This window comes from Lytechinus pictus, chromosome 16 (assembly GCF_037042905.1).
Source record: "Lytechinus pictus isolate F3 Inbred chromosome 16, Lp3.0, whole genome shotgun sequence".
Taxonomy (NCBI): domain Eukaryota; kingdom Metazoa; phylum Echinodermata; class Echinoidea; order Temnopleuroida; family Toxopneustidae; genus Lytechinus; species Lytechinus pictus.
The window spans coordinates 25169515-25194679 of NC_087260.1; the positions used below are offsets into that span (position 1 = coordinate 25169515).

General features: G+C 38.5%; 1 long non-coding RNA gene across 1 annotated transcript; it reads left to right on the plus strand.

Annotated features, from left to right (window-relative positions):
* The first annotated feature begins 837 nt into the window (after window positions 1-837).
* Window positions 838-18409, plus strand: LOC135157030 (uncharacterized). The gene is made up of 4 exons (XR_010296112.1): window positions 838-941; window positions 5833-5943; window positions 11754-11818; window positions 17783-18409. It is a non-coding gene; the product is annotated as an uncharacterized LOC135157030 (long non-coding RNA).
* Window positions 18410-25165: the final 6756 nt, after the last annotated feature.

Consider the following 25165-nt stretch of genomic DNA (forward strand, 5'->3'; position numbering starts at 1 on the left):
TATGAAACGGTAGACCTGCTGAAAGGTACATGTAGATCATGGTGGGTCAAATAATCTCCCTGTATAACCAGTAAAAATAAATCATACCTGTCATTTCACCATCATGTGTTTATCGTTGACCGGTTCAACCAGATGTGAGTTGGTGTTTTTGAAGCAACAGATGTACTTCCCTTCCATTGCTTGTTGTTCTACAATGGGAAGATGATGTGATGTATTGTCACTGATTGTAATTGGATCTGTCATTTCTATCACCATCCTGGGGTACCTCCCCTTGACCTCATTTGACCTCAGACCTTCCTCTAGGCTAATAGTTCAGACCCAAGTACTTTCGCCATATGCTGATAATGAACTCTGAATGAATGCGCATGTGTAGCACAGTAACTCCTTGCTTATACACCTACCAGCCTGCAAGTAACTGTCAAGAGGGTCTATTCCATGTAAATTTATACTTTTATATATAAAATCCAAGTTATGTTCCTCTATTTTATCAGGAAGGTGTCTCTGTCTCTCTTACAAGTACAATCTTCAATATCTGGCTTCATAGTCTTCTCTTTTTCAATCATATTCCAGGGAGAATCAATAAAAATCATACACTTTTTTTCTCACCTTTCATTCTTTTTACCAACATATCATAAAAACATACCAAAAGAAAAGGGGGACATGAGCAACAAATAATTGACTCACTGAATTGGCGAAAAATTCTATCCATTTATATGTGGTAATTAATGCCGAAGAGATGCAATGTGTTTGTTTTGCAAGACTAGTCATGGGTTGCAGTACATAGGCTTCCCAGCAAGATTTCTCAGTGGAAAGTATATCAAGATCAGTTGTTGAATCGCATTTGTGGGTGGATGAGAGGAAACACTCATTCTCGATATTAACTTCGGGGCAAACTGGGGTGTCATCTTCGTTCTCTTTAGTTTTGACTCCATTATGAAACAGTAAGTTAATTTTACATTAATTTATCTTATGCAAGCTCAATTTTGTTTCTGAACTTAATTGTTAAGGCATGGATGGATTGCGGGAGAGTCTTTCAGAAATTGTTTGGGCTAAAGCTTTGCATGTATGCCTTACTCCTTTGTAGGTTTAATCCATCAGTAAACATATATTGTAAAGTAATCTGTTTGTATGAGATATATTTTCTGAAGTATTGAAAATTTGAATGTGAAAGTGAGCTTGGGAGTTATGAAAGTGTATGATATCTGGAGTTCTTTCGAAATCATATCAAGATTTAGTGTTGATTCATAGCTCAGTACAGATAGTAGATTTGGTTACTATTATAAGATTGATAAATTCTTCATTTGATTTTCCTTTCTGCCTTGTAATGTCTCATAGTAATCAGGCCTGATAGTAATTTATTTTAAGCTGCTCTACCTATCTCTGCATCTGTTGTTGATTATTAAATGAATAAGTGTTGAATTGACGATGGAATATGTTTGCAAATTCATCCTGGATCTAGTATTATTATAAATATCAATAAAAAACAATACATGGACTTCTTTGTACATACTTTAGGGACAGTGATTTTCCGTTTTACCATTAAATAAACGGAAATTCCGTTTGGTTCTTTATACTCTTCATGTAAAAATTCATGGGGTTCACCTTTGCAAAACGGAATTCAGGTTTTTGCTGTGTACACTTTCAGTGACAAAACAGAATTTCCATTTTTAGATCAAGTTGAAACGGAATTACAGATTTTCAGAAACGGAAAAGACCATTTTTTGAAACGGAAAATCACTGTCTCTAATACTTTCATTGATGATTCTGCTACTTGTGTTTAATATGCTAAGCCGAACACTGTTATCTTGATGCTGATGACAATAGCTTTTGCTATGGCAACTTTTAACCAGAAGTACATCCATTTTCTATCTGCTATTATTACATGTACTACCTACACGTATATATTGCTACCACAAGTACAACAATTATGTAAGCATTTTGCTTTTTGAATATGAAACTGATAGGGTCTATTTCCCCTTTTTATACATGAATTCATTAAAAATAAAGAACTTTGTTTTAGAAGAAAGCTTTTACACTGATAAGGACCCTATAGTGAAGTTTAATTAAGTGTTGATCGGTTGTTTTCACCATTCGGTGACATATGCATTGATTTGTATGCAGTGGGATGTGACACCTGATCTGGCCTCAAATAGCCGGCTAACTTCAGCCAAGAATACTAATAGTCCCTCAATCTGGCAAACACATTAGAATGTTGGGGGGGGGGTAGATGTGGAGTGTCTTTCTCTGTATGTGGTCCTTTAACCTATGACCATCCTTTAAACCTAAAAACGTAATTTCCCTTCTTCAATTCAGGCTGCATTCAATTTAAACCTTTTTTTGCCTCACAAACATAGTTATAATTTCTGTTACATTCAGGAGTTTTTTCTTGAGTTTCCTTGAGTAGTATAAGTCTTTAAAAGGAACGCTCTTGGGAAATGGAGGAGGTAAAAATGGGAGAATAAATGCGGGAGTGAGTGGAAGAGAATAAGAGAAAGATGGTGAAGAAGAAGGAATGGGGAGGGATTTTAAGAAAAATGGAAGAAAGGCAGGAAAGATAGAGAGAGGGAGAGAAGAGCTGAGGAAGCATTGGAGAGAGAGGGAGAGAGAGATGAAAGGAAAAGCAGCAAGATAGAAATGGAGAGAGGTGGGTGGAAAAGAGTGGAAGAGAAAGGGAATACAGTCCGACCTCTCTTATCCGGCCTCCCCTTATCCGGATCTCTCTATTATCCGGACGCACATTTGCTGAGATTTTTTTTTTTAATTCAATTTAGTACGTGAGTAAATTGAGATGGCGATCTTAACTCAATCCTATACGCAAACTCCCTTTGATTACATTTTTCAATATAATCTACCTAAAACAACATTATTTTTCATGAAAATATCTCACCCAAATCACCGAAAGAACTTAGGCAGGATAATTTTCCAGGAAAGTGGGGCGCAATGTAAACATTTCATCACGTTCTCTTTTTGTTTCCCGGGAAAAACAACACATGTCTCGCTAGCTAACGCTAGGCCTCAATACGGACAGCGCCATCTATCATGTTTAAGCCTACAGTCAGTGTAACAATGGCTGACATTGCGAAGCTGCGATAGCCGCCACGATGATCTTATTGTAAAACTTAGTTTCGAGTCATTCATTCTCTTTCTTTCGAAGTATGCTCGATTTATACCTCAATCATTTGAGCAGGTAAATTATCCAACAGTTTTGGCCACCAATCGATTTTATTTCCGTAAAAATACAGTCGATAATTTGCACTGACACTGCAGTGAATACTGTCTGTGTATGCCCACTAAATAGACTATGTGCAGCTGCGGAGGCAGCTGCATGTATTTAATATTGGGTCTCCCAGATCCGGATAAATCCCTTATCCGGATTGGTGCTGGTCCCAACGTGTCCGGATAAGAGAGGTCGGACTGTAGTTGGAGTAAGGATGAGAGACAAGTGAAAAAGTGGAAAAATTAGAAGAGATGTGGGAGTGGGTGAAAGAGGGTGGAATACTTGTTGGAGAGAGAGAGAGAAAGCAGCAAGATAGAAATGGAGAGAGATGGGCAGACAACAGACAAAGAGTAGGGAATGTGAAAGAGAGAATAGCAACAAGGAAAGAGAAATAAATGAAGAGAAAGAGATAGGCCCATATTCTGAATTTGGGTTTAACTTAGACCACGGTCTAACTCTGTGCTAAAATTATAGGAAGCCAAAGTTCAAAAATTTGGTTTATACTGTATATTTCATATATTTACTATTTTGTTTCCTTTTGCTTTCATAACGAAGAAAAATATTTCAGTCATCATTCCCAGACAATTATGAACAAGTTGGGTGTCATATGAGTTAATAATTTGAATGTGTACTGTTAAGGATTTGTGCTCCAATTGGCTCTCCATAGTTAAACCACAACTTTAAACCAGGGTTTAATTTAAACCCAAGTTCAGATTACGGGCCATAGAGTTTATCTATAGTAGATGTGGACTAATTCTTCTCAAGCAACTAGTATGGGAGTGGGTCCTGGTTTTCTTTACATGTTTCTTGCATAATAGAACACACATCCTTACAACATGGTGTATCTATAATGTCATATTCCTCATGTTTAGTACAGAAATTACTGTGATCAGGTAGATAAGTTTTAGAGGATTTTATTTCATGATTTGCCTGGACGTCATATTCTCATGTGAATATACTGCGCTATATAAATGAAACATTATTATTATAATATACGTACAAATCAAGATGTGATTTTGCTGTCAAACTGATTTGTGAATTGAGTAAAAAGAACAAATAAAACCACCCCCAAAATTTACTTTTTACTACCCCGCTTTCAACAATAGCTGGTATGAGAGTCCTCTTCTGCCAGATTATGACATGTTTACCTGACATGTTAGATGGGAATTATTAATGTAAATCCTGTTAAATGCCAGTATGTCTGTTAAGAAAAATTATAATTTTGTTCCCTCACACTTTTTTCATTTGATGTACAATTTACTTGACTGACTTTTTTGTCATTTCCTATAAAAAGTGAAATCAATCTCTAAAAATAAACATTTAAAAGATTTTCCCCTTACTTTCTTGTAAACTGAATGTTTGCTTGATCCTGTATTGTCACATAAATTTCCATGAAAACGTGTTCCTTTTGCATCTTTTCTCCTATTTCGGGGTGAGAGTTGGAGGTGTAAAACCTCCATCGTTGATTATTTTGTCCTGTCGGACTTGAATTGGATATGGGCAGAGGAGTAAAAACCATGAATGCTAATTATTTCCATGTTTTGATAAGATAGGACTGGTTACATAAACACTTGTCATGTGGGAGCGGGAGCGTGTTTTGGGATATTCATGAAGCAGGTTCAACATCCGTCAGGTTATAGCGAAGCATCGTCGCAACTGAGATGGGTATGTAAATCAACTGTTTTCACCGGTATAGGCTAAAACACAGGCTTGTGAGCTCTGGGGACCATTCCATGAAACAAAATGTCAGTGATTTTTACCCACTATTTGTTATAAGCTACTGAAATCCTTGCATCTGATTGGCTCAGAGCAAAGTTGTCAGTGAAACCCATCCTCTATTGTTTTCATAGAAAGTTTTCCTGATCTAGCTGCTTTCAGGCAGGATGAAGAGATGATATGCTTTGGGTGGCTGTGATGGGTTTTAGCTTTTTCAGATTTACATGCAGGTTTATGAATTTTAGTAAAAAGAATAATTCATGTGATTTAATCATTGAAAATAATTGGAATTTCAAGGTGAGCACAAAGAAAACTGACGAGGATAGAGACTGAAAATTAGAAGAATAACAAGACAAAGAGCAAAAGAGGAAGAAGAAAGGAAAGAAGGAGTTGGGAGGGTGAGCAGGAAAAGGGGAGGAAGAATAGAATAAGATGAAAGAGTAAACTTAGAAAAGAACATGAAGGGAAAAAAATGCAAGAAAGGAAGACTGTTAAAAAAGAGAGGAGTTGTATAACATGGTGAATCAAACCGCAAGAAGACGATAAAGCACTGGCTATCGCTAAAGCAATAATCTCATCTAGCGGTCATCACTTGAATGTGAGAGCGTCCATCGAGGGGACTAGGACAAGTAGCTCAGCAAACTTGAGACGGCCGATCTATAGTAACCCTCTGGATTTTGGATAAGATTTCAAGATAGAGTCCGCCAAGTGTCAAGTTCGACCAATCTGTGCCTAGATCCTGCCGGCATACATAATTCTCTCACTCTATCAGCCTGACAGCTGAACACATTAAAAAACAGGATATGTGACATTGTGTTTTTTTGCCAAAGATATATTCATGCAACCTTTATTCATTTTTCGTTAAGATGTATTTTATCTCTTTGCTTTCATGTATACAGAGTAACAATTCAAGTAAAGAGGATAAAGCAGCCACTAGTATACAGGCCTGTTACCGAGGATATCTAGGACGTAAACTCTATCTCCAACTCCTTCTCAACAAATTCAACGAGGTAAATTATTTTTATTTCTTTTTATACGGAGACTTTTGATCTATTTATTTCCTTTTATTTTTTTTGTTTAAACTAAACTATATATCTTGAGGATCATTTATATGTATCTGCAAGTGCAAGATATTTTGTTTGCCACGCACTCCTTGGTGGGTCTCATGTTGGTGAATGCTACCCAGGAAATGGAGAATGTTCAAAGATAATAAATGGGATAGTAGTTTAGGCCTTTCCATATTTTTTTTCTTTTTGGGGTTGGGGGGGAGGTGAGGAGGGGACAACCAATCATGCCACTTGCATACATGTAGCACACCTAAAACACAGAAATGGTACCTTTTTAACATGTTTTTCTGGGCACTCAGGGACCAGACATAGGTGGGGGGGGGGGGTAAACTGCCGATTCGTCTATTGCCAACTCGTCCACTTATCACAGGGTCTAATACTATTCTGTCCATCAACTAACAACCATTTGGTCCAATAATCACCAGTTCGTCTATGACAATTTCGTTTCATAACCAGTTGGCCTAATACCCATTTCCTTTTCATTCATTTAACCCAATTAACACTTAGTCCAATTAGAGCATATGGTATATAGACTAACCAACTGATTATAAGATGAAATGGTGAGGGGATGAAATGACAATTAGACCATGTGGATAGTTGACAAATTGATGGTAGACCAAATGATATTAGACGAGTTGGTAACTGGACGAATTGGCATTAGATCAATTGGGAATAAACCTCAGGGGTGCCTCATCTTCCCTTTTCCCCTTCCCCCAAATAGGAAATTGCTGTGCTCTGCTATAAATTATTTTTTGAGAGAAAATGCTGTTGAAACCCTAATATATGGGAAGAGAAGAATATAGGATGAATGATCAGGTTCCTAAAGCATGGCGGAATTAATAAAATGATTGAATTCTTAGATTATTCCATTTTCATCACCAATTTACATGTATTATCATCAGTATGAAAGAAGAAGTAGCATACATGTAACTGATCATATCTAATTCTAAGACATTTATTTCCAAATTTAGTTGGAAATCACTCTTTAAAAGAGCATCTTCAGAGGAAAGATATCAGTGGAAGTAAGATAAATAAATAAATGAAAATAAAATTTTGAGTGAACAAATGGATGAAAGGAAAATCTCAAAATAGATGTAGATGAACACAAAATGAAAATGATGAGTAGATTAATAAATTGATTAATTGATTATTAAAAATAAGGACCCCATTAGGGCATATTCAAAACATTCCAATATTAATATTTAATTTCTTTTACCTTTGCAAATCATTTTTATGACCAAATAGGTCCATTTCTTAAAATGGAAAAAAAATCTCATTTTAATCACAATTTCTCTCCTCACGAAACGTGTCAAGCACATGACCATAACCTGAGGGGAACCACATCAAACTGTAGATGATATGAAGTGACCATTTTATGAGGAGTGCAAATAGGGTGACGGATGCACCCCTTGGTGGAGTCTTTCATTATTCATACCGGAGAGTTGGTCCCCTGTGGTAACCATCGAAAATCCTTCATTATGGTGGTGAAATGCTCTATGTAATGGTGCATATCTTTGTGGGTCGTGGGGGTGGGAGAAGGGGTACTTTTGGTTAGAGGAAATTGAATTGGTAGGGAATATATCATATATATGGTTTTACAACCATTTGTTAGAACTTTTCTTAGTTCCTTCCTCACTTATTCATCTCTTTGTGACTTTCTTCTTCTCATCACTGTCTCTTGTTTTTTTTTATTTTAGGTACGCAAGATAAATTTTTTTATGTGATGGTCTTTCAGTTTCACCTCTCCTATTGTTTTCATCACCTCTTCTTTCTGTCTGTCAGTCAGTCTCTCTCCTTAAACCTGTTTTCTCCTCCTCCTACTTTCCCCCCTTCTCTTTCTTTCTCTTCTCTTCCCTTCCATTTCCATTCCTCCTTTCATTATGTCAATCTACCGTATAGCACCTCTCACATGCTTTCATATTCCATTCATCTTCCCATCCTCTTTTAGCCCTCTTCATACCTGTGCTCGAAGGGATTCATCTATAAGCTTTCAATCTTGTTAAGGCGATTGCTAAGGAGAGAGAATGATTACACTCCATGTCCCCTCTTCAGCTAGAACTTTCCAAAGACTTTATTTCCTAAAATGGGTTTATTACGCCATCGCCGTTTAGATACAAGTAATTTTGAATACCTCCCTTATTTATTCAGACAAACAATAGTTGCAAAAACTTCCTTTATTGAAATTATTTCTTATATATTCAAATTATTGAAGAATCAAGTGTTGAATTTGAATTTCATCTTTAAAAGTGAACATTTAATTCACTTTATTGATACTTAACAGCAAAATAGAAAATTATGCTCTATAGACTGAAAATGCATTTAGTGAATAATTAAGGTGCACCGTGTTACGAAGTCAACAGATGTTTGTGAGAAATTACTAGTCCTTCTGCGGATTGAAAGCTTGTTCATGCTCTTTTGACTTCCAGCTTTACTTCTATCAGATGAAGTTCTTCTGTCTCATGAAATATCCTCCCATTTGAAATTATCAAGAACATTATGCACCAAGGGGTGAAGCAGGGATTTGTCATTGAAACCAATCTTCCAGAAGCTCGTGGGGTGTGGAAGCGGCTCGGAGAAGGTATTCCGGGTTCCGCGCCACCGGCCATAAGGGAAGTGATGATGAATGAAGTCTAGACGATCAGATGAGGAGGGTATTAGCTGGTATAGCGCACCTCCTAATTGCATTGTGTCGGGGACGAAAGAAACGCCTTTAGTCACAGAGAAGATGCAGAGGAAGGTAGCATGCATGGAGGCAGGTCTGTGCTTGAGCACAGTAGCATACCATTGTAGGGTACTTCACAGTTGAAATATTCTGCGACGGTTATATCATATTTTGCGACTTCACAAGAACAACGCTCCCAAAATGTCACTTCACAAATAGTGAATGTTAATGGGTGCAGTGGTTAGAATACGTCATGAGGTGAAAGATAAAATGATCCATTCAACGAAAGATGAAATGATCCATTCAACGAGGGGTAGCCGAGTTGAATGGGTCATTCATATAATCTAAACACTGAATAAAATATTCTGTACATTGTACAAATAAAAAACCATTCATTATTTGTTTTATATGATACCTAAAATAAATCCTTTTCATTTGACAGTGCGAGAGCGCGTCTGTTGATTGTCGCATACAACGTGTGCATACTGCAGACAGGACTGTTTTAACGCGTAGCACCAGTGGTCTCGGCGACCGCGTGCAAAGGACAAAATCGTATGGAATGAAAATTGCATGGATGATGAAGTCATTGTAAAATGGGCTGGATAATCGATATCAAACAACCAATCAAATGACAAGGACCTACAGTACCTAGTTGTCATATAAAAGTTATTGTTATGGTAACTTTGCCATCCAATGGTAACTGTCAATTTTCATGACATCCTTAATTGGTATTGTATGGTGAGCACTGTGTACCTTAATTGTTGCCATTGGATGGTAAAGTTACCATATTAATAGTAACTTCTATGCAAGAAGGTGTTGTATGACTGTTTGTGATAGCCTTACAGTGATGATGCATACTTGACATTTACACTGTAAATAGTGGTTTTGGGTGAATGACTCACAGCATTGCAACAGTGATATTCTTTCTTTAGTTCTTATACAAGCCCTCAACAATAACAACACACCAAAATGAAAAATAAAATGATTTTGAAAAATGATAATCCATTATTATAGCTTTTAATTCACTAGAATGGTACATTTACTTATTCTTAAGATATTGGCTGAACTTTTGGTATATATATGTATGTTTTATTTTTCATAGTCTAAATTTGGAGATAAAATGTTACCATGTTGGCTGAAAAAAGATTGCCATGGGACTTATTTACAGTATGTCTTAAAACCAGCTGCATTGCATGTCCTGCCCGGGTTCCTGAGTAGAATTCCAATGTCATAACGCTTAACCTCTGTAGATAATTGAATTACGTCTGGCTAATCATCATAACTTCCAGGCCATCAAACTCAGACCAGACGATGTTGACAACATATACATTGCAATCTACATTAGACGATCGGCACAGGCATGCTTGTGTGCCGGTTTCAAATATCTTCAAATGTCGATGGGTAATAACGGTATTGTCTGGGGCAAGGCTTGCGCGTCTTTGCACGGTTGTTAGGTTACATCGGGTTGCGTATTGTCTGACGGGCCATTTTATATGACAAAACATGCGTCAGATTCTGCATTTTTCCGGTTTGTGCTAATTTTCGTCACGTCAAGAAACATTTCCTATATAACTTCTTTTTAATCATTCATGTTATCATACATAATTCTATGATTAGAAATCTAGTTAACTGAGTATATATACACTTATGGAATATTGTCTGATGGATCATTTAATATGACAAAAAAAACTGCGACAGATTCTGCATTTTTCCGTTTTGTGCTCATTGCTCATAAGGGTATATATTTTCAAATATTCAACTATTATAGTTAGCATACAGGATCCCAGTTATATCCTCCTTCATACAAGAACTGTAATAGGGCAGTGCTAGTAAGCAACTTACATTCAATTCAAGCAAAGTCCCAAAATGTACATATACATTTGTACATAATTGGACTAAATCCAAATAGACTTGAATAGTTGAGTTGCATTCACTTGAAACTTAACTTTCTTGCAATGCCAAAGTACTCTTGAATTTTGGGACTCGCTAATTTGCAATTGAATATTTCTTTCACTGCCCTATTAATATATTAACATTGTGATTGGTTATTTCTTTTTATTTAAAGCAGGGGTAATGATAATGATATACATTGTAATTGGTTATTTCTACATAGTTGGCGCTATATAAATGCATATCATTTTTATTATTTACCAAGGGATGTTCTTTTTCTAAGAAATAAATCTTAAAATGTGTAAGCACAACTTTTTTGTATGAACTGAGGAACTACACACATGTTTTCAAGGATGGTGATGTCTTTTGATACTGTTTTTATCTACCAGATGATAAATGAGGCCAAACAAATTTTATTCAACACAAAATTGAGGTTTTTAGTAGTCTTTGTACCCCCTATCTCTCTCTCCTTATTAGGTTGATTATTCCTGCATTAAACCAAAGTGGGTTAGTGCGTCACAACCTGCCCCCTAAAGAGCTGCCATTTTCTTGTTGACATTTTGAGATAAAATAAGCCCCTCTGCATAATTCATTTTGGTACCCCCTTCCAATGTTAAAGATGTTTCTCACTCAGTTGAGATAGAACAGAGCTTGGTGCAGCACAGATTCAGGACAGGGCTTATTGTTAAAGCATGGAGGTACTGGTTTAAGTTGTAGATTTAATCAGAAAAGTTTATGGTTTATTTCAGATACCAAGGGTTAAAAAGAGTGAAGTTAGTGATTGGGTGGATAGGTTAAAGTATAGGGATAAGGTTAGGCATGTGATCTTTAGTAAATACTCCCTATTCCCCTGTTTTATCATAAAAAACTTTGTTGGTATGAGATTTGGTCTACTTCTAGGGGAAGGAAAATATGTCTCTTCCAGGCTATTAAGTGTTTCGTGTATTGAGTTTCACCAAAATAATTTCACCTTCAGAGTTTATCAATTTGAGGAGGGGTTGGGGTAATTAAAATTCATCCCAACCCCTCCTCAAATTGATAAAACTCTGAATAGGGTATACCATCAGGGCGCTTCTAGGGGTGAGATAATTGGCGTTCTATTAATTTTGTCACATGAAAAATTCAATCCCTTTAATAATGAATATCTATATTTTTTGTTAATTTTTAAACCATAATAAGTATTTTTTCTGTATTATTTTAGGATGAGGAGCAGAGAAGGAGACACATGTTAAAGCAAGTCGAGGAAGGAGAATTATTGCTTGAAAAGTAAGTTTTTTTCTTCAATCTTATTCTCGGTATCATAGATTTATTTGAATGCATGTATATTTATTCTTGATATTTGTTTCCATTGTGTTTTAAGATGTCACAGAAATTTGTTTTAATTGTTAGAAAGAAAATGCTTTAATGAATGCAGAGCAACCTAGCAGAAAACATAACAATTGTCTGATTTCCATGCCACGAGCTTAGTAATATATTTTAAAGACACTATACATTGACAGTTCTGTCTTTAATCTCTTTTACAAGGTTTGCCACAGATTAACAGTTATACTTTAATAGTAGGACAATTACAGAGTATCCGGGTGGTAATGATTTATCGTTTATTTACATGTAGATCAACATAAAAGTTAAATTCCTGAAAGTCATGATAGTTATGATGGATGGAGGATACTAGTCCAAAATATTCCTTCCTTATTGGGCTTGAAATAATGAGAATGCTTTTTGTGTAAAAAGGTCCTCATGATATTGCAACAAATCAAGAGAAAATGAAATATCTCACAATTTCTTTATATTATTATTATCATATTTATCATTATGATATTTATTTCACAAAGAGCTGTGACATATCCTCCTTTGATGTCAGATACATGCAGTAATTGACGCAAAGGACAAATTCCTTCTGATCAATTTCCTGTGATAAAGGGTCATGATCTTTATCAAGGCACCGCTAAATATTGTTCTATGCGCTGAACTTGAGCTCTCTGTTTATGTATGGAGAGAAGATTGTTTTTCATCGAAAGCTTAATGATTTAGATTTGAAAGCTGTACGCTATCCGGCAGCTGGTGAAGTGCCAACCAAACACCAAACCAAGTCGGCTTTATATAGCCTGCTAACAATACCTCGTACCAACAAAAAGTCACTTGTTATGACGCGAGACGGCATCTCATATTGCCCTGCATCTGAAAACGACTGACAAACATACTTCCAGTGGGTGAGAGGGGGGAAAGGAGCCGACCATGGACGTCATGGTTTTCAATTGTCGCAAACTCCAAAGTATTGCATGCTCACGTGGGGGAGTGTTGAAGATTAAAGAGAGAGAATTGATTTGTATTTTTAGATTGTGGAAGAGGACTGGTATTATGGGATGTTGGTTGTCTCTTGTTCTGTTTAGAGAGGAGAGGAATATTGAAAATTGATTTTATGAGCATTAACAGGAGAAGGTCAGACATCTTTGTTTTGTACTATTTATCAAGTGAAAGTGGTTTGCTATATCACATGATCTCTACAGATTTGTTTCAGTGAAATGCTTCACAATTATGTGCATGAAATTACATTTGACTCTACAATTGAGTATGTCAATCATTTTCAAAATTGCAATTGATTGCATGTGATATATTTACAGGTACATTCATAAAATTAATTAGGATTATTAGAAATTGTGTCAATTAAAAACTAAAAAATTGAAACTATTTTGATCTAATATCACACTTAATGTTTAAGTGTGACTTTATAACTTTACAGAACAAGTCGATGAAAATGACCGCTGCTATAGGTTATCTAGCGTAGGATTTGAATAATTATCATTTTTTCAACCAATACACACTTTGAAAATGTTATCCACATACACTCTCCACTGTGTTGGGTAATGTATGTTGGTAAAAAATATATATATAATCTGGGCAATTATTATCCAATTGAGCAAATTTATTACCCAATTATTAGTTTTTATTACCCCATTTGGGCAGATTTTAACCAATAGTTGTGTGGACAGTATGTTGCCCAGGGTTGGTTAAAAGGTGGGCATTTTTTGCCCAAGAGTGTAGCAGTATCTATCATTAGGAGTTGACTTTTATCATTATCATCCAGGTACATACATGTACAACTAAATCCTAAACAACAAAAATGAAAATAAAATGATTCTATTTCTCTAGATATGCAGTAGCCTTTAATGGGGCTCTTTGAATGCATTTGCCTTACCTAGCAGTTCTTTGCTGTCCTATTATTCCAATCCCCCCCCCCTTCTCGCATAAGGAAAAAAATGCCTTTTTGTTTAGGAGAAGCCTCTCCTGCATGATTGTGTACACTGTTATGCAGCTGTGCTTCCAACATACTTTTACATATAAATATACAATGTATATACCTGCAGTATATATCCATTATTCATATTGTTTAAACTACTTTAACAAGAAGAACTTTGCCAATTCAGGAAATAATTTTGCTTTACAAATTTGAATAGCATTTTTGGTCATAAGAGAAAAGCCCTCAACTAAGTAATGTACAGACCGATGTAAAAAATATGCTATCCAAAAGACTTTATGCATAGCAGTCTTTAAAAAATGTGGAGCAAATTGCGATGCGATACCGGGAAAATCATTCCCTGCAATTTAAATGAGCTGTATTTTTCTACCACAATCAGTTTCATATCAAATCCACGTTCAATATTTAACAGTCCATGGCTGATGAAATTCCATTATCAGTGAAGAAGACAAGAGATTGCCTCAGATTCAATTTAAATCCACTCACTGTTTTTAGTCTATTGATTCTCCTCGATATGGGTTGTAATACATGAGAATGACTGTTTAGCATGCTGTTGAGAAGTAGAAGGAATTAACTCTTTACTGAATGTCCCTATGGCACTGAGATGGTAGGACAGTATGTATTTCTCTCCAAAATTAAACTATTTTACATATCAGAAACAGACAATTTTATTTCTGTACTGAAGGGATTTTTATAGCTGAAATGATTTTGCTCAAATTCACAGAAAAAAACACACATACAACAGTCCTTCATCTCAAATTATATTGATAATTGCTTAAAACTGACAGATAATTTGAACTTATTGGGATTTTGAATATTCCCACCCTTCCTTTTATTTATGCTTCCATGTGCTAATTTTTCTTTTGTGAGTTTTGGTCTGAATATTGGAGTCAGTTTGCATCTTTGCTCAATCAAATGATTTGATTTATTAAAGTGCAATTGAAGTCATACCTTACTTTAAAAAAAAACAATATTAATTTTATGCAGGCATTCACATACCTTCAAAAGCTTTGATTATGTCTAATTTCAATTTTTTCCAAAAATATTGGATGGTTTTAACTTGAGTTGCATTAGAAATCTGAATTTAGTTAGTATGATAATCTGCCTGCTCAACAGACAGTATTCTCTGGCTATCTCCTGGCTTTCATTTTCATTTACGTCATTATATGACAGTAATTGATCACTGTCAGATGGAAAGGTATCTTCCATCCAGAAATTATGTTTCTTTTATAGATGATAAATTGCCATTAGCGCAAACATTTGAGCTCAGATTCCCGATAGATTCTATCATTACACACTATGAATCAATGGACTTTGACATATAGCGTTTATTGCAAAAGAAAATGTTTAGCTTCGATAAATATACATGTATATATATGGGCAGGCTGTAAATTATGCCTGTCTCTTTTTGTCATCTTTTATAATGAGTATACATGTATGAAGTTGAAAGATGAAAATTTGTATAGTGCGCCCATCACTATTTTTATTGATTATTTCAACCATTATTGAAAGTAAATCTACATTAGATGTTAAGTTACTTTACAATGGATCAAGGAAATTTCGATTTATGTTAAGGTAGTATACAATTAGCGAAACATAAATCTTATTTTTTTATATCAACTACTAACAAGACAAAACTCATTATTTAAATCAATACTTTGCTTCTTTTAGTATTTATTTAACAATTGATTTTATGTTTGGCATGTTACTAAGACTCATCTCTGTGTTTAAATGCTTTGCATTTCAGTAATATAACTTCATATATTCCTTTTTACATCAACAACTACATGCAATTGTATTTTGTGTGTGTATGGTATACAACAGGAACAGTTACAACTTATTGTGAGATTGATTATACATCCTTAATGTTTATTTCCATATCTTCATTGTCATATGCCCCAAGAAATTTTGAAAAAAAAATTTACTGATGATTTTCACAAAATCACCAAAAGTGTACACAAATCCTTCAATTTCACTTTAGAAAATGCAAACAGCCTCAATGACAAGCTTGGTCACTTCACTCCCTCGCTTTTGAGTTTCTTTGAAAATTTGTACGCATCCTGCCTACCCCACCCCACCCCCAAAGAAAAAAATTCCTGTATACAGCCATGCTTATCTTGGACTTCATAAGGATTTTGATGGACATGACATATATGATACCATACACTTTAAAGAGTGTAAACATTGAGATAGTACACATTTCCCCAATATTATGTATGCTCTTGTAATATGTTGTCCAAACAATTGTTTCTCTGTCCATGGTTGATCATGTAATAATTCATCTCTTGAAGTTGTTCATTTCCTGCCCTAAAGGAACATGGCATGAATTCCAAGAATCCAAGATATTTAATCCTGCGCAGCATGCACATGAAATGGACTTGTCAGTTGTCTTCTTCCAACTGAGCCTAGCAAGTGCATTATATCTAGTCTGAGGTTTAAGGCAACTTGAGACATTTTAAGTAAAATAATTAGTCCATCGATAGTCGGTTTGCATACCCTAATTCATACATCTCTGCCATTCAATATCTAAGAATCAAGAAATAAAATAAATATTTGACTTTTTTTAACCGAACAATTAATTCTGAGTGCTATGGAGACTGGAGAATACGGATTAATAAATAGAATTGAAATTCAAATCCTCTGAAAACCATAGTGTTTTAGTGAAATTTAAAATAACTTAAGAAAAGGATTGAAAAGCCCTCACTCAGAATTAAGAGAGTGATGCCATAATTAGGGCAGAGTGTGTGTGTACGTATATCATATGAAAAGAACAAATTGTCATATTGACAAACTTATCCTCACTTGAAGCATTCAGCTCAAGTTTGTAGTTATCAAAATCTTACCCTGAAACTACTTCACAATTCATTTTAATCCAATTACTCATTAATCAGTCGACATGCAAATGTACATTGTAAGCTATGAAGCCTGATTGTGGTTGATATAACTGGTCTGATGTGAAAGACTAATATTGAATTGGCGCTAACTCATGCAAACCAGTTGGTAATCTAGTAAAGCTGCACCATCAATCATACTCATGTTCATAAAACATCTTGAACTTGACTGTTCTTTCTTTATTATTAAGATGTCTTTCATTTTCTTCTTTCTTTTCTTTCATCTCTATCTCTCTCCTTCTTTTTCCCTTTCTTTTTTTTCCTTTTCCATTTTGCATTTCCATTTTCCATTTTGTACTGTTAGTTTGTTGCTAGAGTAAACTTGAACTTTGATCAAGAAATATTCAAGGGAATATATTATGTTATGCCCAGTGGTGATTTTTTTTTATTTTACCTGATAAAGCATGAGTGATTGGCAGCAAGTGACCAGTGCACTGATGGTTTGAGGTCCTCACCAAGGGACCCGATAATAATCAATGCCTTTATACCTAAGGGCAATGGCGCACCAAGTGGGAATCGAATGCTGATCACCAGATAGCAAGACCACCACTTTGACCAACTCGGCTATCAATCCTCCTTGGGAGCATATCATGACTTGTCAAATGTTTTATCAGGCAGTTACCATAAGATTTGTGATAAGCCAATCAAAATCAGTGAAAATTATCAGACATAAAATTTTGATGAAACTCTCCTGGGCCCCGTCTTACAAAGAGTTACGATTGATCCGAACAATCACAACTATGGCTGGCCAGCGACGTCAACATCTATCATGCATGTTTGATCAACGATAATGTATTTTCATGCATTCAATGTTTTCTTGAAAATTCACTGTGCTTCTTCTCTTTGTTTACAGAGGACATTGTGCAAATTTCCTGTAGAAAAAAAATAGGACACTGATTTGTTTGATTTGTTGTTTGATTGGATCAATCGTAACTCTTTGTAAGACGGGGCCCTGATGTGCTAGTATGATTGCAACAATTTGTGGTAGGCCTATGGTGTAAGTTTAGAGTTTAAATGTTAAGAAGAAAACATTGACCTAGTTTTCCATACAATTCACAGTTTATTTTATTCTTTTTTTTTCAGTCACAGATTGGAGGTAGAATTTGAAGACAATAAGTGTGTTAGGAGGAACAGACTACAGAGATATGAGTCAAGGATAATCACGTAAGTCTCTATTTTTCTCACTCTGACAAAGAACCTGGAAACATTCTAAAATTTGTAGATCAGAAATTAATGTAATAAAAACCTGATAATAGTAAGGGAAAATTTGAATTAGAGAAGGATGTTTTCTTGTAACTTCTGAAGGTTTCCATGGCATACTTGTAGGAGAAGGGTGTAGGGGTTTCATGGTGCACCATGTATTCTTTCATGGGCTTATGTCGGTCCTGAAAAGGACCACACAAACTTGATGTTTTAAGAAAAGTGTTCTTGTCGTCTCCATCTGACATTTTCTTATTCTATCAAACCTGTCTTAAGGGCCACTTGTCTATCGTACAAACATGTCTTTAGTGGCTAATGAGTCTCAAAGTTGAAAGGAATATGTGTAGTAGAACCTGCCTATAAGGGCCTCCTGTCTCCAGTGGCCACGTTTTCTGTTTCCCTTGGGAAGTGTTAGTAGACAAGTATGACTGTAGGAGTTGAAAGTGTAGTCATGATTTTTGAAATATTTTTAAAGGACATGCAAGTCCACCCCAATAAAAAGTTGATTTGAATAAAAAGAGAAAAATCCAACGAGCATAACACTGAAAATTTCATCAAAATCGGATAAAGTGATGACATTTTTAAAGGTCAAGTCCGCCCCAGCAAAATGTTGATTTGAATAAATAGAGAAAAATCAAACTAGCATAATGCTGAAAATTTCATCAAATTCGGATGTAAAATAAGAAAGTTATGGCATTTTAAATTTCGCTTATTTTTCACAAAACAGTGATATGCACAACTCAGTGACATGCAAATGAGTCAGTCGATGATGTCCATCACTCACTATTTCTTTTGTTTTGTATTGTTTGAATTATACAATATTTCATTTTTTACAGATTTGACCATATGGACCAATTTGACTGAACCATATAGTATTAAACAATGCTAATTCGACATGTCCAGGGAGGAACTAATCTTTCTTTCACTTGACAATGAGGAGAAAATAAGAATATTTCATATAATAAAATACAAAAGAAATTGTGAGTGGATGACGTCATCAGTCTCCTCATTTGCATACCGACCAGGATGTGCATATAACTGTTTTGTGAAAATAAGCGAAACTTTAAAAAGTCTTAACTTTCTTATTTTACATCCGATTTTGATGAAATTTTCAGCAATACGCTTGATTAAATTTTCTCTATTGATTCAAATCAGCATTTTCTAGGGGTGGATTCGACCTATAACAACGTGTCATACCAATATGTTGTGATCTGTTTCTAATCTGAGAAATTAATAGTAAAATGGAACAAAATTTACATCAATAACTGGGATATACTCATTTGATTTGCTAGTTCATTACGATTAACTTGCACGCCGAATAAAAGTACACAATTTTTCCTGCGCGCGCGCAGCATCTCCCTACGCACGCACTATCCCAAGATCATCACGCAAAAAGGCGTCCATTTCCTCTTTTACTTTCGCCTGCCGCCGTGAGCAGACGTTAGCTAAGTACACTCCCACTTTTCTATAAAAAGTGTCCGTTGTTTACATATTTATCTATGTATTTACAGCCTATTTCAATCCTTTGCCTTTCGGTTTTAGATTGATTTCATTTATATCATAGTGCATGGAGCATTCGTGTTATTATTCACGTTTTTCTTTAAATAAACTTGTGAGTTCCGAACGTCAGTTTCGTTTTCTCACAGACGGGTTGCTTCCGCTTCCCTTACCCGTAGCTCCGCGCACTATTCCTGCGTGCCGCAGGCATTGATACGACGCCAAATCTTTTTAATTCTTATTATTCTTGACTTGCACCTTTGCCTCGTCTTGAATTGAATTGATTTTATTTCCTCCCCACAGCTTAGGCTATGGGACAGATAGGAGCGTCGTCCTTGTTTGTTCTCAAACTTGTTTTCAACTTGTTCCTTTGTGAGTTGGTTGATTGTCTCATTCAATCTTTTGTTTTTGTTGATTAATTGATTGATTGATTAATTAATGAATGAATTAATTGTTAATTAACCAATTGGTTAATTGTTTAATTATTAATTAATTTTAATAATTATTTTTGTATTTAAATTTTTTTTAAAGACTTATTGTCTAAAAAAAATTTTCTCTTAAAATTTTTTGGGAAGCCCCCCTGTTTTCTATTAGCGTCCTTTAAAAAAGTTTTCGCTAATGAGTTTTCGGCCTTCCAGTTTAAGGGAAGTAAGTTTTTACTTCTTCCTTTCAGATCAGCTCCTTTACTTATTTCTTTTGACCCTTGTCAAAAAAAAAAAAAAAAAAAAAACTTGTGTTTTTTTTTTCTTAGCTGATCCTGCTCTTCGTCCTTGGACTTAGACGTTTCTGTTTTTAATTAATTAACGTCATGTTTACGTGTAATTGATAACTTAGTTTTTTTTTCTCACTTCAGCTTCTTAACTTTGTTTGATCTCATGTTTAAGAAGTCGATCCTGTTCTTCCGAAGTTATTAATTGTATTCTTAATATTTCTGATAAGGATCTTGCTTTGTCACCTTTCTTGTCCACCCACCCCTCCGCCCCCTCTCTGTTTTCGACCCTCCTTTTGTTCTTTCAGCTAAGAACTTACCAGGTAGATGAGCTCTTTTGACTCATCTCCTGATGACTCCAAACCTGCCGCTGGGAGAGAACCAGACATGGTATTATTGTTCCCGTGATCAGCGGCGGTGAGTATGAGGGCAAGAGAGTGAGACCCTTTGCGATGGGCTCTATAAAGGGTGGAACCGTGGAGTTGCGTCCACGTGCCTTGAAAAAAGGAGGGTGGAACCGTGGAGTTGCGTCCACGTGCCCAAGAGGGTGGAACCGCGGAACCGCGCCCACGTACCCGAGCGTTTTAGGGTGGAACCGTGGCGCAGCGGCCACGTGCCTGAAAGGTGATAGCCAAGGCTCCCTCGACGGGACCTGAACCTATTTTGGGGAGTGTGGTACTAGTATAGAAAACTTCACTCCTCCAGGGCTGCTTTACCCACCGGCTATCGGGTCCAACAAGTCCGGGTTAAGAGCATGGGACTCTTTTCCCGGCACAGACTAGGCTCGATGCTTTGTCAGTCTCCTTCAGGGAGCATTAGCAAAGGGCTACCAGCCCCTAGTCGCTAGAGACACGTGAGCTCGACTCCGTCAATCTCACGATTATCTGATCAGGGTGGAACTGTGGAATCGCGTCCACGTGCCCTTAAAGGTGAACCGTGGAATTAGCGTTCATGTGCCTAAACGGCTTGATCAGATTTGGGTGATTTTTCTCATGCGAGATATCACGTCCCCCTGTCTCTTGTGCCCTATTCTGCCCCCCCCCCCCCCCCCCCGGCGGGGGCCGCATAGAAGAGGAAGAAGAAGAAATTCTAGGTTGCTAACCCCGCTTCGCGGGCAGACCCTTTCTTTCTAATTCTTGTGCCGATGGTCAGGCGTCGTTACCTCATGTTACAATAGAACGCCCTCGAGCATCACGGATTTTTATCCTCATGCTCTCTGTCAGCTAAAACCGCCGTGTCAAACACCAGGCAGGTCAAGCAGACATTCGCCATCTCACACCTCGGAGAGTCACCGGCAATTTCATGAATCGCCGGCTCACGCACCTGCAAGGGAAATTCCCGCTAATACACAGGTGTTATCGACATACGGGCATCGCCCCCCATTATGTCACCAGACTCCCGACAATTGTGGGTCACGCGTCGCAACTCTCATGTTGCTTCACATGCCCACGAGCAGTGCGGGTAAATTCCCCCACGCTTCATGTCAGTTTCAGCCGCCGTGTCAAGCACCGGGCAGGCCAAGCAGACATTCGCCATCTCATACCTCGGAGAGTCACCGGCAATTTCATGATTCGCCGGCTCACGCACCTGCAAGGGAAATTCCCGCTAATACACAGGTGTTATCGACATACGGGCATCGCCCCCATTATGTCACCAGACTCCCGCTTAATGTCAGCTTTAGCCGCCGTGCTAAGCACCGTGCGGTTCAAGCAGTCACCTGCCCTCTCATGCCGGGCTTTTATTGAAACGCTGTTCACCTACACGGTGACCCCGTTTCCATGCAGGTGCTTCCAACATACGGCTTTCAAGCCAACATGTCGGCAAGCTCTCGATGACCGACGGCTGGACGTTGCATCCTTACAGGTTGCATCAACACGTCCCGAGCATTACGGGTTCTTACCCTCGTGTTCTCCGTCATTACAGACCGCCGCTACGCGACGGCTGGGCTTATCAACAGCCTCGCACCAGCCACCGGCCCTTTTCTTTGAAATTGCCGGCCCTTTTCACCCGCACGGTGTTTTCATGATATGCACAGGTGCTGCTGACGTATGGGTCTCACCCAGCAAGTCGGCAAGCCCTCGTATGTCGCTGGTTGGTCGCTGCAGCCGCTTGGCTGTTTTCTGTCGGTCTTATTGCCGGTGACGGGCATTGAGCGGATTGAGTTTCTCCCGCCAGCCCGCACTCCGGGGAGCCGTCGGCAAGTTCACCTGCATGGGTATCCCCCATCAATATGCAGGTACTCCCGAATTCGCCCTCTACGTCAAGCCTCACAGTTTGACCGGGCATCGCTTTCGGCAACGGCTCTTTCAGCGGTAACTCTCTCCATTCTACCCCCTAGGCGGGCCTGTAGATTGGAGGTAAGATTTTCTAACATACCGCATGCCTTCCTTCTCTCATGAGAATGCTTGGCTGTTTTTGAGAGGGCAACCTATCACGCCCGCGGACCGTCCGCCCAGGCGACGGGACCGTCAGCTTTTGGCCTGAACCTCACTTTCTATACGAAAGTAAGGGTGCCCTGTCTTTACTTTTAACTCCTTCTCTTCCTTGTAAGGTTAGAGTCAGGGCTAGTACAGACACCCGTCCTCCAGCGATCGCCGCTGTAGTGAGGGCGACTCCGATATTAGCACCATCACCGCTCAGCGGTATGTCTCACTATCTCATAGCTCTGCCGAGCTTATGAGCATAAATATCGGATCTGAATGTCACGGCGATTAATAGTTCTCCTATACTTAATAATCGCTATGCCTTCACCACCCGGTGCATTATGGTTATTTTGTAACCTATTTGTCTCGTATTCGGGCGGCTCGTGCGAGCCCTGCCCGAGCTGCCATCATCGGTCGTCCCCCCGGACCCCGCCGGCAGCACCCGCACCGAACGCCCGGAGGGAATCGGCTATTTATATGCCAGATACTCCTCCTGTTGACATTCACAACTTGTTCCCCGAGTCTTTCCCGGTCGGGTAAGCTTCATCTCGGTGGAAAGAAACAGCCATATATCTCTTTAGATTGTCGGCTGTGTGCGTGCATTCAGGCTTGTTTCAAGCCCCAGGTTTTTTCTGTCGGTATTTCTATGCCTACTTCCTGGACGCACCCACCGTGCCGGGTCGGCGAGTTCACACCAAACTGTCCGCCACCAGGCCATCGGTCGAGCTCAAACAGTCTATCCGATAGACTGCCCTCTATGTGGGTCAAGCTTGCGGGCGTCTCCGCCGCTTCCTCGTGTGGAGTGGGCTACGGTACGGTCGATGCATTTACCGTGCCCGTGTGTCGAGTTGTCTTCTTTTTAGAAGCTTTTTCAATTGGCACACTTGAGTCGCCTCGCAGGCTGCTTTCATCCTCCTTCCATGCTATGTATGTGACCATGGTCACTGCGTGACCGAGGATGATGTAATAGTGGTGGATATACATTTATGTATAAAATGTATACGTGTGTGTATGCATACTTATGCCTGTCTAACCACGATCACCACGACCCGCTTTCTCTTGGGCCGACTTTGGATGAGTCCCTCCATGAAAGTGATTTACTTCACTGGAGTTCTTCTTTTTAGAAGCATAGATTCTCATCCCCCGCTGCTTAGGGCGTCATTTTTGCCGCCCCCCGCAGTTTCTCGGAACTCCTTATCTTACCGATATCGGACCGTTCCATGCTGTTGCAACCGGCGCCGGCGGTGCTTGCCCTTGCGATCACCAGAGAAGCCAGGCCTTGTGGCTGTTTTCGTAAACAACTGGTTCTCATCGCAGACTGAGGGAAATATTGGTGATTATTTTCCTCAAGTCGCCTCCTCCTCCGCTTGTTTCGTCAAGCGAGGACTTAGACACTCTTAGCCAGTTTCCGTCCCTAACCTTGATAGGACAGGGCCGTTGTTACCTCACTCGATTCCGTCGGGAACGTAACTGTTGAGGTATCATGTCTGGCGTTGTCTGTTGGTTCAGAACATCTTGACCGACATCTCTTGATCATCGTTTACACGTAAGATCATGACAGAGACATTGTTCGCCAGCTCATCTCTGGCGTACGCTTGCTGCGACTAGGGATTACTCCGCTCAGCGGACATCCATCGTAGCCTAGTCTTACGGACCCTCTCGGCGATGGTGGCTTCAGCCAATCCACCGCCCACCTCTCCCGCCGTGGGCACTGCACCCTCGGGCGGGTGTTTTATTAGTACGGGACAAAAGGGATCCGCTGTCTATCACACTTATTATGTCGTGATGCGTGCCGCGTTTTTCTCCGACACGCCCGTTTGAGCTGCTTTGACCAGACTGTTCTATTCTACATAGACAGCAAGTCCGTGGCATTTTCTTATTAACAGAATGGCACTCAGTCGCTTTTCTCGACACATTGACTGCCTTACGAGTGGTTTACTTCAACCTTACTCTCTGTCGTTCCATGTCCTTTTCGGACCGCTGGAAACGTCCTGCCACAGCTCTCTATCAGAATTCTGCAGATGTTCTGCCCTCACGCATTTGAGACAGATATCGAATTCTGGGCGCCTTCTCCCACGCGGGGGCTTCTGAGATATCTCGCATTCCTTACGTTTGCATGGTTGCGGCTTGGCTTAAATTCTTAAGCCGGTGATTTGACCGTGGCTTTTATTAGCCCCGCTGTCGCCTTCTCAGATTGATTGATGGATCACTTACTGAACCGTACAAGTTTCAGTCTTCCGATCACGATTCTTGTCAAATTTTATCAACAAAATCGGATCGTTTTTTGATCATCGGCAATTATCATCCCTCCTGTTACGGATGATTAATACCTTCAATCCGAATCTTACAACCTCTTAAGTTTTTCTCAAACGTTGAGCTTGTATGGCTTAGTCCGTCATGGCACCTGTCGGTCGTTCTTGACGCTTGACTAACTCCCTCTTGGGTCGGTTTTCAGGGTATCTTTTGTCTGTCTATCAGTCGAGATCCCTCCTGTATCTGTTTATATATAACCATTTACAGTACAAAGCTTTGCATACTTATGCATTGCTCCCGGACCGTTGCCGGGATTGGCTTAGATTAGGTGTTACTTCTAACCCTCGTCTTTGTTTGCCATTCTTCAGACAATTCCCAACTCTG